Here is a 16,431-nt window from a genome sequence, read left to right as displayed (position 1 = left end):
TCAAAATTGGTATTTCATGTACCTAATATGTATGCCAAAAAATAATAGTGAAAAAAAAAAATGATATAGCACAAACTATAATAATATGCATATCAAATACAAACTATAACACTTTGCATCCCAAATACATACTATAATAACCAAGAGTATAATAATTTGCACTCCGAACTCGGGCTATAATAAACCAAGGATTATTATAACCCATAAACTATAATAACCACATATTGTAATAACCTACCCTGACCCCAAACGCCTCTTAAATGTTTTTCTAGAAATCTTAACATACATATTATTGAATTTTCATGGACATAGTGATATATTCACATTTCCAAAAATTCAATGTTGACATAAGGATGATTCGCCATTTCTATTAGGTCTTAGATAAATCCACAAAACATAATAAATAGGCACAAAAATGCTTCTAAAATAAATAATAGATATGTTTTTACTGAAAAATAATAAAATGTTTATTTACTAATTTAAAAAAATATTTTTTTTAAATTTTTTGTTTTATAATTTTTTAATAAATATATCGAAATCAACATTTTATCTATATTAATGTAAAATTATGACCTTAACATTTTTGTTGTCATCAATATTATAAACCTACCTTAGTTACATACACATTTTCCTTTCTCTCTCTCTCTCTCTCTCTCTCTCTATATATATATATATATATATATATATATATATATATATATTAAGTTAATTTACATATATAGAACAAAACCAAAAAATATTTACGACTCGTGTAACAAAAAATAAAAGCTCATGAAGCTACCATTGTATTTTTCATATAAATTCCAGATTTTCCCTTGTTGGTTTTGAATTTTGTGTTGAATGTCTGCACATATTTTTCATATTATTATTCCTCCTTCTTCATATTCCTACATCTTCTTGTTCGTGATTTCTTAATCTCCTCTTCAAGAATTTCTTCCTTCTTTGTCATCTCTCATCTTCGATGTCATCTCCTTATTATTTTTTTATTATTGGGTATAATGTCCTTCTCATTCTTATTTCTTCTTCTTTTTTCATTACACGATCGTATACCACTATAAGAAGTTGGCTTACTCTCGACGTTGAAAGAGATGTCAGGAAGAGAGTCGAAAGAACTATGTCAGGAGACATATTCCCAATGAGTTACATGAGATTGAGAGTGCATGTCTCCCGACATCTACATTTTCGACGTTATCGATGTGTCAGAAACACACCATCCTCGACGTCGACATTTTTGGCGTTATTCATGTGTAAATGTTTGAAAAAATATACAGAATCCATAAAAACTATGTATGTCTCCTAACGAGCAGCGTACATCATTCTACACCGACGAGACCTACAATGATATAAAAGTGCCTAAGTTTATTACATATGCATATCATCACTGAATAATGTAATTTCAAAAATTTAAGAATGGAAATATATATACGTACCGCAAAGGATCATGGTCCTTGCTATGCCCGACTCATGTCTTCTATGAACTTCTACATTTGTTCCACTTGTGAAGTTAACATCTCTGATTTCTTTCTCTATTCTTCAATCGCTCGTTTAGCTTCATCAAGTTTGGCTCGTAATTGGAGCTCTACCGTAGATTCCAAACACGAGATTGAGGAACTGCCAGCACTAGTCATCTTGCTGGACTTGGGCTTGGATCCCTAACCAAGGTCTTTTGAGTAGCCCGATCATCTACCCAAAATAGTCTTACATATCTCGTCCTCAGAGAGTGGCTGAGAACCCTCTGGGGTAGGCTAGGATTAGAGTTCCAGCATCTGATTCTGCAACAAATTTCAAAATTAAGTTAGTAAGACACAAATAAAAAGGACAAATAAAGACAAAAGTATTGCTTGAATAACTTACATGTGCATCCTCATTGACCTGTGATACAAACTTGCCAGCTCGAACGTGTATCTGCCTAAATAACTCCACACGGTTGACCAGTTTACCTCATTGCTTAGCAGAATATTTTTCCCTCTATTATGATTAACCTTGTACCAAGTCTTGTCATATGTAGGATAATGTTGCAGATCGACAAACTTTTTCTAGTACAATACACAGTCGTACTTGCACGTGTGAATAATCTAATATCCCAAGCCCAAGTTGTCATACCCCCTCCCGGACTACCTGCTACCTTAGACCGAAAGATGGCGTGAAGCCGACGAACAACGCTTTTCTGTACCTGTATCTGTCGACTCTACTTAAAACTTTCATGTGATGAACTTGCCAATCTAGTATATAAACTATTATACATGCAACAAAACACAGCGGAACCTAGGCTAGTCAAACACAGCTAGTCAAACACATACATGAAGTGTACCTCAAAATTTACCGATTTCACGAGTAAACCTAAAGACACCTTAATCAAAATATAACCAACAAAAATTTACACAACTACAGCTCCTAAAGCTTATACAAACTGTGGAGTATCTATAACATACAAGAGTGTATATACATCATAACACAACAGACTATATGCCCAACTCAAAACACGTACTGGCAATCGATAATGGAGCTTCAGTAGACTAAGGCAGTCTATCAGACACCGGGAACTCGATCTCTACCTGGAAAATAGGTAAAACATTTTGGAAAGGGTGAGCTATGAAGCTCAGTGAGTGACTCAGTTTAAAACTATGAATTTAAAGATAAGAGCATGTGAAAACTTTACACATATAAATCTATTTATACAAGTCATAAATGTAAATGTGTAGTAGTAAGAATAGCTTCCTTAAATACTCAGCATGTTCATCATTGAAATCTAGCAAGACATATCAAGTATATCGAAGACTTTTAACTAACATGACAAATCTACGTTGTGTAGGGTACACCCAGTACAACAACGTTTACAAGCTCTACGATATAGTGGGGTCCGCCCAGCACTCCCATCGTCTTTGTCGTAGTGGGGCCCGTCCAGCACCCACAACAGCATCGTTGTTACAGAGTACACTCAACGTCAACAATGGAATCTAACCAGTGTGCACACAGTAATCTCTAGCCTCAGGCTCAAGATCTCAGTCATGTAGTTAATGAAAATTTCATAAATCATCTAAAAATATTAAAAAATTCCTGCTTATAAATTTTACACAAAGCTCGAACTTTACTCAGCTCTTTCGTGGAAAAGTGTAGTTCTTAAAACAAAACTTCTTACTAATTCATGCTTTGCTTAAGACATTGTGGTTTAAATACTGTCCAAACATTTAATATCTACGTGCTAGCATAAATTTCTTTAAGAAATCTAGTCTCCAAATGTAAACTTGAAAATAGTCATGAAATTTAAATACCTTTCATTGCTTCGTAAATAAACATTTATCGCATTCAATCATAATAACAGTTATGAAAAATATTTCAAAGTTGGTTTTGTCACTCACCGTCTTGGGCTAGATCCTTGGTCTATAAGCTCGGTTTAAATTCTTCTCAGCATGCCAACAACCCAACCGAGTATTAAAACTCTAAACATTCTGGTTTCCTAAAGATATACATAACATGTCGCACCAAAGATGACGCTCACGAAAACAAAGCTTAAGAAATAAAATCCTATTTCAACAACTCTCTGAAATTTCCAGATTTCTAACATAAACTTCAAAGGACTATAACTTTCTCAATACGTAACCAAAATGAGTGTTCTTTATATCCAATTCTTCATTTTGAGATCCTCTAAAACTTACTTGAACACATATAAATCTGATTCCCCGTGCATAAACTTAGATAACCCTCGAAGCAGAACTACTTCCAGAATCGCGCGCACACGACCTCTTTAAACTGTCCCTACAACTTAACTAATTTTTAGTCATATTTGGTTTACGATTGCTTCATGAAAGTTGTAGTAAATTGAATAAGCTTTCCAACCATACCCAATAGAGATTCTAACTCCACCGTTACACTCTGAAATATAAGAAAAACCAGAGACCTCCTGATTTCAAGTAAAAACCAACTGCCCTGTTTTCTTCATAAAAAAGCACCCAATGAATATCCGAATTTGCTCCAACTTTCTTCATAAAATTTGTTTGAAAATGAGTTAACTTTCAGTAAATGTAAACCTCACCTCTTAATGCCTTTTGAAGAGTTCAAACCGAATTAAAAACCAGTGATGTGCAGAATGAACTAAAATTCAGCCATGGATACACTTTGCTTGAGTTCTCCTCCTCTTCTTCAACCTCAAAATTCTAGTAAAATTCCTCTTCTTCTTCGAAACTCTCTCTTAGAAGTTCTCTGCAAATTGAAGAAGGAAAAAAAAATGGAAGTTGGATGTCTTCAAAATGTTTGGCGGTGAAGGGAAGAGAAGAAGAAGAAGAAAAAAAAATGAAAATTTCCTCTTTTTCTTCTTTTTATTCTTCTCGGCCTGCCAACAACCCAACCGAGTATTAAAACCCTAAACATTCTGGTTTCCTAAAGATATACATAACATGTCGCACCAAAGATGACGCTCACGAAAACAAAGCTTAAGAAATAAAATCCTATTTCAACAATTCTCCAAAATTTCCAGATTTCTAACATAAACTTCAAAGGACTATAACTTTCTCAATACTTAACCAAAATGAGTGTTCTTTATATCAAACTCTTCATTTTGAGATCCTCTAAAACTTACCTGAAGACATATAAATCTGATTCCCCGTGCATAAACACATATAACCCTCAAAATAGAACCACTTCCAGAATCGCGCGCACACGACCTCTTTAACTTGTTCCTACAATTTAACCAATTTTTAGTCGTTTTTGGTTTACAATTTATTCATGAAAGTTGTATTAAATTGAATAAGCTTTCCAACCATACCAAATAGAGATTCTAACTCCACCGATACACTCTGAAATATAAGAAAAACCAGAGACCTCCTGATTTCGAGTGAAAACCAACTGCCCTGTTTTCTTCATCAAAAAGCACCAAATGAATATCCGAATTTGCTCCAACGTTCTTCATAAAGTTTGTTTAAAAATGAGTTAACTTTCAGTAAATGTAAAGCTCACCTCTTAATTCCTTTTGAAGAGTTCAAACCGAATTAAAAACCAGTGATGTGCAGAATGAACTAAAATTCAGCCATGGATACACTTTGCTTGAGTTCTCCTCCTCCTCTTCAACCTAAAAATTCTAGTAAAATTTCTCTTCTTCTTCCAAACTCTCTCTTAGAAGTTCTCTGCAAATTGACGAAGGAAAAAGAAAAAAAAAAAAAGGGAACTTGGATGTCTTCAAAATCTTGGCGGTGAAGGAAAGAGAAGAAGAAAAAGAAAAGAGAAAATGAAATTTTCTTCTCCTTTTCTTCTTTTTGTCTTTTCTTTTCTTTCTTTTCTTTAATTAATTTAATAAAACTATTTAAAATATAAATATATATATATTTATATTTACACTTAATTTCCATTTTCTTTTTCTTCTTTTTTTTTTTCCACATTTAAAGAAATTAAACTAAGAAAATATCGGGTTTACAACTTACCTTCCCTTTAGAAAATTTCGTCCTCGAAATTTAGAATGTCCTTAACTGAAAAGTATCAGATAGCTCTTCTTCATCTGATATTCTGGTTCCCAAGTTGCCTCCTCCGCTCCATGATGTCTCCACAAAACCTTTATGAGTAGAATCGTTTTGTTTCTCAAAACTTGTTCCTTTCTGTCGAGAATCTGAACTGGTTCTTAAACATAACTCAAATCTTCTTTTAATTCAACTGGTTGATCTTGCAACACATGCGATGGATCTGGTATATATTTTCTTAACATGGATACATGGAAAACATCATGTATTCGTGCAAGTTCTATTGGCAACTCAAGTCTATACGCTGCTGGTCCCACTCGTTCCGTTATCTGATATGGCCCAATATATCTAGGACTTAACTTACATTTTCTTCCGAAACGAATAACACCTCGCCATGGAGATAATTTCAAGAAAACTTGATCTCCAACTTGGAATTCTAGGTTTCTTCGTCGCTTATCCGCATAACTTTTCTGTCGATCTTGGGCCATCCTCAGATTTTCTCTGATCAACTTAATATTGTTTGTCGTAATCTGAACCAACTCAGGACCTACTAACTTCCGCTCTCCTACTTTATTCCAGCACACAGGAGTTCTGCATGGTCTCCCGTATAAGGCTTCATATGGTGCCATACCGATACTAGACTGATAGTTATTATTATAAGCAAACTCCATAAGTGGCAAGTGGGTATCCCAACTTCCTTTAAGTTGAAGGACACATGCTCTCAACATGTCCTCTAAAGTTTGGATGGTCCTCTTGGACTGACCATCTATTTGGGAATGAAATGATGTACTAAACTTTAGCCCTATTCCCATTGCTTTCTGTAAACTAGGCCAAAATTTAGAAGTAAACCTCGGATCTCTATCTGAAACTATGGACACTGGTGCTCCATACTGACTTACCTAGCTAGCTGGTCTAATGTAGATGTCACTTTAATCGGTATATATCGTGTCGTCTTGGTGAGTCTGTCTATTATTACCCATATACCATCATGTCCACTGGATGTACGAGTTAATCCAAATAGAAAATCCATAGTAATATGCTCCCATTTCCACTCTGGCACTGACAAAGGATTAAGAAATCCTCCTGGCCTCTGTCTTACTGGTTTAACCTGTTGACAAATGAAACATCTATCAACATATTCAGCTATCTCTTGCTTCATTCCAGACCACCAATAAGTCCAAGTTCTGTACATCTTGGTGCTACCTGGATGCATAGCGTAAGCTGAACTGTGAGCTTCTTCTAGAATAGCATTCTTAAGCTCACTGATATTCGAAACACATAATCTTCCCTGTTTAACAATGACTCCATTTGTTCTCTGCTCAAACTCCACCCTAAGCCTTTCTTGGATTTCTCAAACTTTTTCTGTAAATTACTGTCTTCTGACTGTCTTCTTACAATCTCAGTTACTAGAGAAGACCAAACCTGAAATTGAGCTAAGAGACTTCCCGAATCCTCTGTAGTTACTACTGCCTTGGAACCTCTTAACTCATTCAACAAAGCTACTCGAATACCACACAAGGCACTCTTCGAAAGTCTTGACTTCCTACTTAATGCATCCGCTACTACGTTGGCCTTACCTGGATGATACTCTATAGTACAATCATAATCTTTAATCAGTTCTAGTCATCGCCTTTGTCTCAGATTTAGCTCTTTCTGATAAAAAATATACGTCAGACTTTTATGATCTGTGAAAATATGACACTTTTCCCCGAACAAATAGTGTCTCCAGTTTTTTAGTGCTAAAACAACTGCTGCTAGCTCAAGATCATGGGTAGGGTAATTACACTCATGCTCCTTCAACTGCCTTGAAGCATAAGCTATTACATTCCTATCTTGTATAAGCACACAACCTAATCCTAGCTTTGAAGCATCATAATAAATCACATAGTCCTTCCCTGTTACAGGGAGTGCCAAAATAGGTGCTGTAACTAGTCTTTTCTTCAATTCCTGAAAACTTTGCTCGCATTTATCTGACAACTCAAACTTAACATTCTTCCTTGTCAAAGCAGTTAAAGGCAATGCCAATCAAAAGAAATCCTCAATAAAACGTCTATAGTATCCTGCCAAACCCAGAAAACTACGTACTTCTGTCACATTAGTTGGTCTTTTCCAATTAACAACCACTTCTACTTTTTGTGGATCGACACTAACTCCTTTTGCTGAAACTACATGCCCAAAAAATACTACTTGTTCCAACGAGAACTCACATTTGCTGAACTTAGCGTATAACTATTTATCACGCAGAGTTTGTAGAACAATCCTCAGATGTTCCTCATGGGATTCTCTGTCAATCGAGTAAACTAATATATCATCAATGAACACAATCACAAACTGATCTAAATACTGATGGAAGATCCTGTTCATGATATCCATGAAAGCCGCTGGCGCATTCATTAAACCGAATGACATAACTCGAAACTCATAATGCCCATACCTCATTCTAAATGCTGTCTTAGCAATATCTGATTCTCTAACCTTCACCTGGTGGTATTCTGACCTTAAGTCAATCTTAGAGAACAATGCTGCTCCCCTTAGTTGATCAAATAAGTCATCGATGCATGGTAAATGATACTTGTTACGTATTGTAACCTTGTTTAACTGTCTATAGTCAATACATAATCTGAGGGTACCATCTTTCTTTTTCACAAATACCACTGGTGCTCCCCACGGCGAAACACTAGGCCTGATGTATCCCTTATCAACTAGTTCTTGTAACTGCATCTTTAATTCTTTTAGCTCGCTTGGAGCCATTCTATACGATGCCTGTGAAATAGGTGTTGTTCCTGGTAATAATTCAATGGTGAACTCAATCTCTCTATCAGGTGGCAAACCTGACAGATCATCTGGAAATATATCAAGAAACTCTTTCACCACAGGAACATCTTCTGGCTTTAGCTTTTCTCTCTGCACTACTACGATGTGTGCAAGAAACGCTATACAACCCTTCCTCAGCAACTTCTTAGCTTTCAAAACTGAGATTAAACTTCTAGAAACGACCTTCCTCATACCTCTAAAAACCATTTCAACAAAGCCTGGTTTTCTGAAACCACTTCCTTCCTATGGCAATCCATAGATGCATAGTGAGCAAATAAGAAATCCATTCTCAAAATTACATCTAAGCTCTGCAACTCTAGTGGTAGCAAGTCCACTAGCAGTCTGATACCTTCTACTAAAACTTCACAATTACGCAACACCTCATTAACAAGTAAAACGTCACCAACTGGAGTGTATATAGCTAACCCCTCAGATAAAGGCTCTAGCATCCTATTCAGCTTAGTCAGAAATATACTAGAAACAAAGGAATGCGTAGCACCTGGATCAAATAAAACATCTGCAGGTACATTACAAATAAGAATCGTACCAGTAATAACGTCTGGTGCGTCCTCCACTTCTTGTTGAGTCATAGCATAGACTTTTCCCTGTTGCCTAGGTCTTCCAACAACTCCTTTTTGCCTTGCACCACTGGTGCCCTCTGTTGGAACCACTGAAACTCTCGATTGCTCAACTGTCTGGGACCCAACTCCCTGATCTCCCTGAACTGTCATGTTCAACTGCGGACAATCTTTCTTGAAATGTCCTGGCTGTCCGCACTGGTAACATACACCGGCACCTACCAAACACTGACCTCGATGGTTCCTCCCACAACTCGTACATTGTGTTCGCCTGACGATACTAGCAATGGACTCTTGACCTGGTTGTGATCTTACTGTTGATCTAATGGGTTGACTAGGTATTATCTGGCTCTGTCTCTGAAAAACACTACCATAACTCATGTTTCTCGATGCTTCGCCTCCAGAGCGATTCTTAAAGTCTTGACGGCTTGAAATATTTATCCCAGGCGTGAACCTCCGCTGCTCACGGCCTCTAAATCCACTAGCTGTTGAAGTCCCACGACTAAGCTCCACTACTGATTTCTCTTTTGCTATACTCTACTCCACACGAAGAGCAGTCTCCACTAACTGAGAGAAATTCGTTCACTTAGCAATGACTGTAATTGGGGTACGTATTTCAAAACGCAACCCTCTTTCAAACCTTCGACACCTGTCACTCTCATAAGCTACAATAACGTCAGCATACCTTGAGATCTCGGTATACTTCCTCTCATACTCAGCCACTAAAAGTGATCCTTGTTTCAACCCCAGAAATTCATCCCTCTTGGCTTCGCAGTATGTGCTGGGATAATACTTATCTTCGAATATGCCTCTAAAAGTCTTCCAGTCTAAAGCATGTGCATCACTGCGCCTTGCTAATATAGATTTCCACCATCCTTCAGCCTCTTTTTGCAACAAAAATGTGGCCAATCTAACCTTTCGCTCCTCAGGACAATTCATCACATCAAAACACTTTTCAAGCATATTCAACCAGTTCTCTGCATCAGCTGGATCTGTGGAACCCTCAAACACTGTAGCCCCTAACTTATTCACCCGTTCAATTCCGTATGCCTTTTCTGGATCACTAGGCTCTACTCTATCTAGCCTTCCTATTTCCTGTGTAGTTCTCGCAAACTGCTCGTTTCCTGCCTCACCTCGAACTCCTAGGATACTAAATTCCCCTACAGATGGACCTTGGGTAGGACCTTGCATCCCGTTCTGATTCTGCCGGTGTCGTCTACTAGTACGTGGTGGCATGACTCCTATAATATGTCAACACATTAGACATACTATAAATACTTAACTCAAATGCATGATACTAAATGCCTACTCACATATTAATAATAATTGGACTCACTTCTACCCTTACCTAGACCATACTCCACTAGTTCCCTTTAAGCTAACTTGAATTTCAATTATTTACTTTCCAGTTTTTTCTTAGAGCTAACTACTCTACCTTAATTCCCATGGAGCAAACTGCTCTGATACCAAGTTGTCACACTCCCCTCCCGAACTACCTGCTACCTTAGACCGAAAGATGGCGTGAAGCCGACGAACAACGCTTTTCTGTACCTATATCTGTCGACTTTGCTTAAAACTTTCATGTGATGAACTTGCCAATCTAGTATATAAACTATTATATATGCAACAAAACACAGCGGATCCTAGGCTAGTCAAACACATCTAGTCAAACACATACATGAAGTGTACCTCAAAATTTACCGATTTCACGAGTAAACCTAACACCTTAATCAAAATATAACCAACAAAAATTTAGACAACTACAACTCTTAAAGCTTATACAAACTGTGGAGTATCTATAACATACAAGAGTGTATATACATCATAACAGAACAGACTCTATGCCCAACTCAAAACACGTACTGGCAATCGATAATGGAGCTTCAGTAGACTAAGGCAATATATCAGACACCGGGAACTCGATCTCTACCTGGAAAATGGGTAAAACATTTTGGAAAGGGTGAGCTATGAAGCTCAGTGAGTGACTCAGTTTAAAACTATGAATTCAAAGATAAGAGCACGTGAAAACTTCACATATATAAATCTGTTTATACAAGTCGAAAATGTAAACGTGTATTAGTAAAAATAGCTTCTTTAAATACTCAACATGTTCATCATTGAAATCTAGCAAGGCATATCAAGTATATCGAAGAATTTTAATTAACATGACAATTCTACGTTGTTTAGGGTACACCCAGTACAACAACGTTTACAAGCTCTACGATGTAGTGGGGTCCGCCCAGCACCCTCATCGTCTTTGTCGTAGTGGGGCCCGCCCAGCACTCACGACAGCATCGTTGTTACAGAGTACACTCAACGCCAACAATGGAATCTAACCAGTGTGCACACGGTAATCTCTAGCCTCAGGCTCAAGATCTCAGTCATGTAGTTAATGAAAATTTCATAAATCATCTAAAAATATTAAAAAATTCATGCTTATAAATTTTACACAAAGCTCGAACTTTACTCAGCTCTTTCGTGGAAAATTGTAGTTCTTAAAATAAAACTTCTTACTAATTCATGCTTTGCTTAAGACATTGTGGTCTAAATATTTTCCAAACATTTAATATCTACGTGCTAGCATAAATTTCTTTAAGAAATCTAGTCTCCAAATGTATACTTTAAAATAGTCATGAAATTCAAATACCTTTCATGGCTTCGTAAATAAACATTTATCGCATTCAATCATAGTAGCAGTTATGGAAAATATTTCAAAGTTGGTTTTGTCACTCACCGTCATGGACTAGATCCTTGGTCTATAAGCTCGGTTTAATTCATCTCGGTCTGCCAACAACCCAACCGAGTATTAAAACTCTAAACATTCTGGTTTCCTAAAGATATACATAACATGTCGCACCAAAGATGACGCTCACGAAAACAAAGCTTAAGAAATAAAATCCTATTTCAACAACTCTCTGAAATTTCCAGATTTCTAACATAAACTTCAAAGGACTATAACTTTCTCAATACTTAACCAAAATGAGTGTTCTTTATATCCAATTCTTCATTTTGAGATCCTCTAAAACTTACCTGACACATATAAATCTGATTTCCCGTGCATAAACTTAAATAACCCTCGAAGCAGAATTACTTCCAGAATCGCGCGCACACGACCTCTTTAACCTGTCCCTACAACTTAACTGATTTTTAGTCATATTTGGTTCACGATTGCTTCATGAAAGTTGTACTAAATTGAATAAGATTTCCAACCATACCAAATAGAGATTCTAACTCCACCGTTACACTCTGAAATATAAGAAAAACCAGAGACCTCCTGATTTCGAGTAAAAACCAACTGCCCTGTTTTCTTCATCAAAAAGCACCCAATGAATATCCGAATTTGCTCCAATTTTCTGCATAAAATTTGTTTAAAAATGAGTTAACTTTCAGTAAATGTAAACCTGACCTCTTAACTCCTTTTGAAGAGTTCAAACCGAATTAAAAACCAGTGATGTGTAGAATGAACTAAAATTTAGCCATGGATACACTTTGCTTGAGTTCTCCTCCTCTTCTTCAACCTCAAAATTCTAGTAAAATTCCTCTTCTTCTTCCAAACTCTCTCTTAGAAGTTCTCATCAAATTGAGGAAGGAAAAAATGGAAGTTGGATGTCTTTAAAATGTCACACCCTCTCCCGGACTACCTGCTACCTTAGACCGAAAGATGGCGTGAAGCCGACGAACAACGCTTTTTTGTACCTGTATCTGTCGACTCTGCTTAAAACTTTTATGTGATGAACTTGCCAATCTAGTATATAAACTATTGTACATGCCACAAAACACAGCGGATCCTTGGCTAGTCAAACACATACATGAAGTGTACCTCAAAATTTACCGATTTGATGAGAAAACCTAAAGACACCTTAATCAAAATATAACCAACAAAATTTACACAACTACAACTCCTAAAGCTTATACAAACTGTGGAGTATCTATAACATACAAGGGTGTGAATACATCACAACACAACAGACTTTATGCCCAACTCAAAACACGTACTGCAATCGATAATGAAGCTTCCGCAGACTAAGGCAGTCTATCAGGCACCGGGAAGTCGATCTCTACCTGGAAAATGGGTAAAACATTTTGGAAAGGGTGAGCTATGAAGCTTAGTGAGTGACTCAGTTTAAAACTATGAATTTAAAGATAAGAGCACGTGAAAACTTTACACATATAAATCTGTTTATACAAGTCGTAAATGTAAATGTGTAATAGTAAGAATAGCTTCCTTAAATACTCAGCATGTTCATCATTGAAATCTAGCAAGGCATATCAAGTATATCGAAGCATTTTAACTAACATGACGAATCTACGTTGTGTAGGGTACACCTAGTACAACAACGTTTACAAGCACTACGATGTAGTGGGGCCCGCCCAGCACTCCCATCGTCTTTGTCGTAGTGGGGCCCGCCCAGCACTCACGACAGCATCGTTGTTACGGAGTACACTCAACGTCAACAACGAAATCTAACCAGTGTGCACACGGTAATCTCTAGCCTCAGGCTCAAGATCTCAGTCATGTAGTTAATGAAAATTTCATAATCATCATAAAATATTAAAACATGCCTGCTTATAAATTTTACACAAAGCTCGAACTTTACTCAGCTCTTTCGTGGAAAATTATAGTTCTTAAAACAAAACTTCATACTAATTCATGCTTTGCTTAAAATATTGTGGTTTAAATACTTTCCAAACATTTAATATCTACGTGCTAGCATAAATTTCTTTAAGAAATATAGATTCCAAATGTATACTTGAAAATAGTCATGAAATTCAAATACCTTTCATGGCTTCGTAAATAAACATTTATCGCATTCAATCATAATAACAGTTATGGAAAATATTTCAAAGTTGGTTTTGTCACTCACAGTCTTGGGCTAGATCCTTCGTCTATAAGCTCGGTTTAATTCTTCTCGGCCTGCCAACAACCCAACCGAGTATTAAAACCCTAAACATTCTGGTTTCCTAAAGATATACATAACATGTCGCACCAAAGATGACGCTCACGAAAACAAAGCTTAAGAAATAAAATCCTATTTCAACAATTCTCCAAAATTTCCAGATTTCTAACATAAACTTCAAAGGACTATAACTTTCTCAATACTTAACCAAAATGAGTGTTCTTTATATCAAACTCTTCATTTTGAGATCCTCTAAAACTTACCTGAAGACATATAAATCTGATTCCCCGTGCATAAACACATATAACCCTCAAAATAGAACCACTTCCAGAATCGCGCGCACACGACCTCTTTAACTTGTTCCTACAATTTAACCAATTTTTAGTCGTTTTTGGTTTACAATTTATTCATGAAAGTTGTATTAAATTGAATAAGCTTTCCAACCATACCAAATAGAGATTCTAACTCCACCGATACACTCTGAAATATAAGAAAAACCAGAGACCTCCTGATTTCGAGTGAAAACCAACTGCCCTGTTTTCTTCATCAAAAAGCACCAAATGAATATCCGAATTTGCTCCAACGTTCTTCATAAAGTTTGTTTAAAAATGAGTTAACTTTCAGTAAATGTAAAGCTCACCTCTTAATTCCTTTTGAAGAGTTCAAACCGAATTAAAAACCAGTGATGTGCAGAATGAACTAAAATTCAGCCATGGATACACTTTGCTTGAGTTCTCCTCCTCCTCTTCAACCTAAAAATTCTAGTAAAATTTCTCTTCTTCTTCCAAACTCTCTCTTAGAAGTTCTCTGCAAATTGACGAAGGAAAAAGAAAAAAAAAAAAAAGGGAACTTGGATGTCTTCAAAATCTTGGCGGTGAAGGAAAGAGAAGAAGAAAAAGAAAAGAGAAAATGAAATTTTCTTCTCCTTTTCTTCTTTTTGTCTTTTCTTTTCTTTCTTTTCTTTAATTAATTTAATAAAACTATTTAAAATATAAATATATATATATTTATATTTACACTTAATTTCCATTTTCTTTTTCTTTTTTTTTTTCCACATTTAAAGAAATTAAACTAAGAAAATATCGGGTTTACAACTTACCTTCCCTTTAGAAAATTTCGTCCTCGAAATTTAGAATGTCCTTAACTGAAAAGTATCAGATAGCTCTTCTTCATCTGATATTCTGGTTCCCAAGTTGCCTCCTCCGCTCCATGATGTCTCCACAAAACCTTTATGAGTAGAATCGTTTTGTTTCTCAAAACTTGTTCCTTTCTGTCGAGAATCTGAACTGGTTCTTAAACATAACTCAAATCTTCTTTTAATTCAACTGGTTGATCTTGCAACACATGCGATGGATCTGGTATATATTTTCTTAACATGGATACATGGAAAACATCATGTATTCGTGCAAGTTCTATTGGCAACTCAAGTCTATACGCTGCTGGTCCCACTCGTTCCGTTATCTGATATGGCCCAATATATCTAGGACTTAACTTACATTTTCTTCCGAAACGAATAACACCTCGCCATGGAGATAATTTCAAGAAAACTTGATCTCCAACTTGGAATTCTAGGTTTCTTCGTCGCTTATCCGCATAACTTTTCTGTCGATCTTGGGCTTTCCTCAGATTTTCTCTGATCAACTTAATATTGTTTGTCGTAATCTGAACCAACTCAGGACCTACTAACTTCCGCTCTCCCACTTCATTCCAGCACACACGAGTTCTGCATGGTCTCCCGTATAAGGCTTCATATGGTGCCATACCGATACTAGACTAATAGTTATTATTATAAGCAAACTCCATAAGTGGCAAGTGGGTATCCCAACTTCCTTTAAGTTGTAGGACACATGCTCTCAACATGTCCTCTAAAGTTTGGATGGTCCTCTCGGACTGACCATCTGTTTGGGGATGAAATGATGTACTAAACTTTAGCCCTGTTCCCATTGCTTTCTGTAAACTAGGCCAAAATTTAGAAGTAAACCTCGGATCCCTATCTGAAACTATGGACACTGGTACTCCATACTGACTCACAATCTTATCAACATATAATCTCGCTAGCTGGTCTAACGTAGATGTCATTTTAATCGGTATAAATCGTGTCGTCTTGGTGAGTCTGTCTACTATTACCCATATACCATCATGTCCACTGGATGTACGAGGTAATCCAAATAGAAAATCCATAGTAATATGCTCCCATTTCCACTCTGGCACTGGCAAAGGATTAAGAAATCCTCCTGGCCTCTGTCTTACTGGTTTAACCTGTTGAAAAATCAAACATCTATCAACATATTCAGCTATCTCTTGCTTTATTCCAGACCACCAATAAGTCTTCTTTAAAGTTCTGTACATCTTGGTGCTACCTGGATGCATAGCGTAAGCTGAACTGTGAGCTTCTTCTAGAATAGCATTCTTAAGCTCACTGATATTCGGAACACATAATCTTCCTTGTTTAACAATGGCTCCATCTGTTCTCAGCTCAAACTCCACCTCTAAGCCTTTCTTGGATTTCTCAAACTTCTTCTGTAAATTACTGTCTTCTGATTGTCTTCTTACAATCTCAGTTACTAGAGAAGACCGAACCTGAAATTGAGCTAAGAGACTTCCTGAATCCTCTGTAGTTACTACTGCCTTGGAACCTCTTAACTCATTCAACAAAGCTACTCGAATACCACACAAGGCACTCTTCGGAAGTCT

At 36.6% G+C, this 16,431-nt stretch overlaps 2 long non-coding RNA genes across 4 annotated transcripts; both read right to left on the bottom strand.

Moving 5' to 3' along the window:
• Positions 1-4,336: 4,336 nt before the first annotated feature.
• LOC127144051 (uncharacterized) lies at positions 4,337-5,114 on the bottom strand. The gene is made up of 3 exons (XR_007815662.1): positions 4,954-5,114; positions 4,763-4,847; positions 4,337-4,676 (listed from the first exon to the last, which is right to left on the bottom strand). It is a non-coding gene; the product is annotated as an uncharacterized LOC127144051 (long non-coding RNA).
• Positions 5,115-10,406: 5,292 nt separating this feature from the next.
• On the bottom strand, positions 10,407-14,597 carry LOC127144050 (uncharacterized). 3 transcript variants are annotated; one of them, XR_007815659.1, is made up of 5 exons: positions 14,378-14,597; positions 14,187-14,271; positions 14,001-14,100; positions 12,689-12,901; positions 10,407-10,557 (listed from the first exon to the last, which is right to left on the bottom strand). It is a non-coding gene; the product is annotated as an uncharacterized LOC127144050 (long non-coding RNA). The 3 variants fall into 3 exon arrangements; XR_007815661.1 differs by lacking the exons at positions 10,407-10,557; positions 12,689-12,901 and adding an exon at positions 12,926-13,754; XR_007815660.1 differs by lacking the exons at positions 10,407-10,557; positions 12,689-12,901 and having other exon boundaries at positions 13,761-14,100.
• Between the last annotated feature and the right edge of the window lie 1,834 nt (positions 14,598-16,431).

This window comes from Cucumis melo, chromosome 11, assembly GCF_025177605.1.
Source record: "Cucumis melo cultivar AY chromosome 11, USDA_Cmelo_AY_1.0, whole genome shotgun sequence".
In the NCBI taxonomy this organism is placed as follows: Eukaryota; Viridiplantae; Streptophyta; class Magnoliopsida; order Cucurbitales; family Cucurbitaceae; genus Cucumis; species Cucumis melo.
Note: the sequence above shows the minus strand (reverse complement) of the source record. Positions and strands in the feature narration are given on the sequence as shown.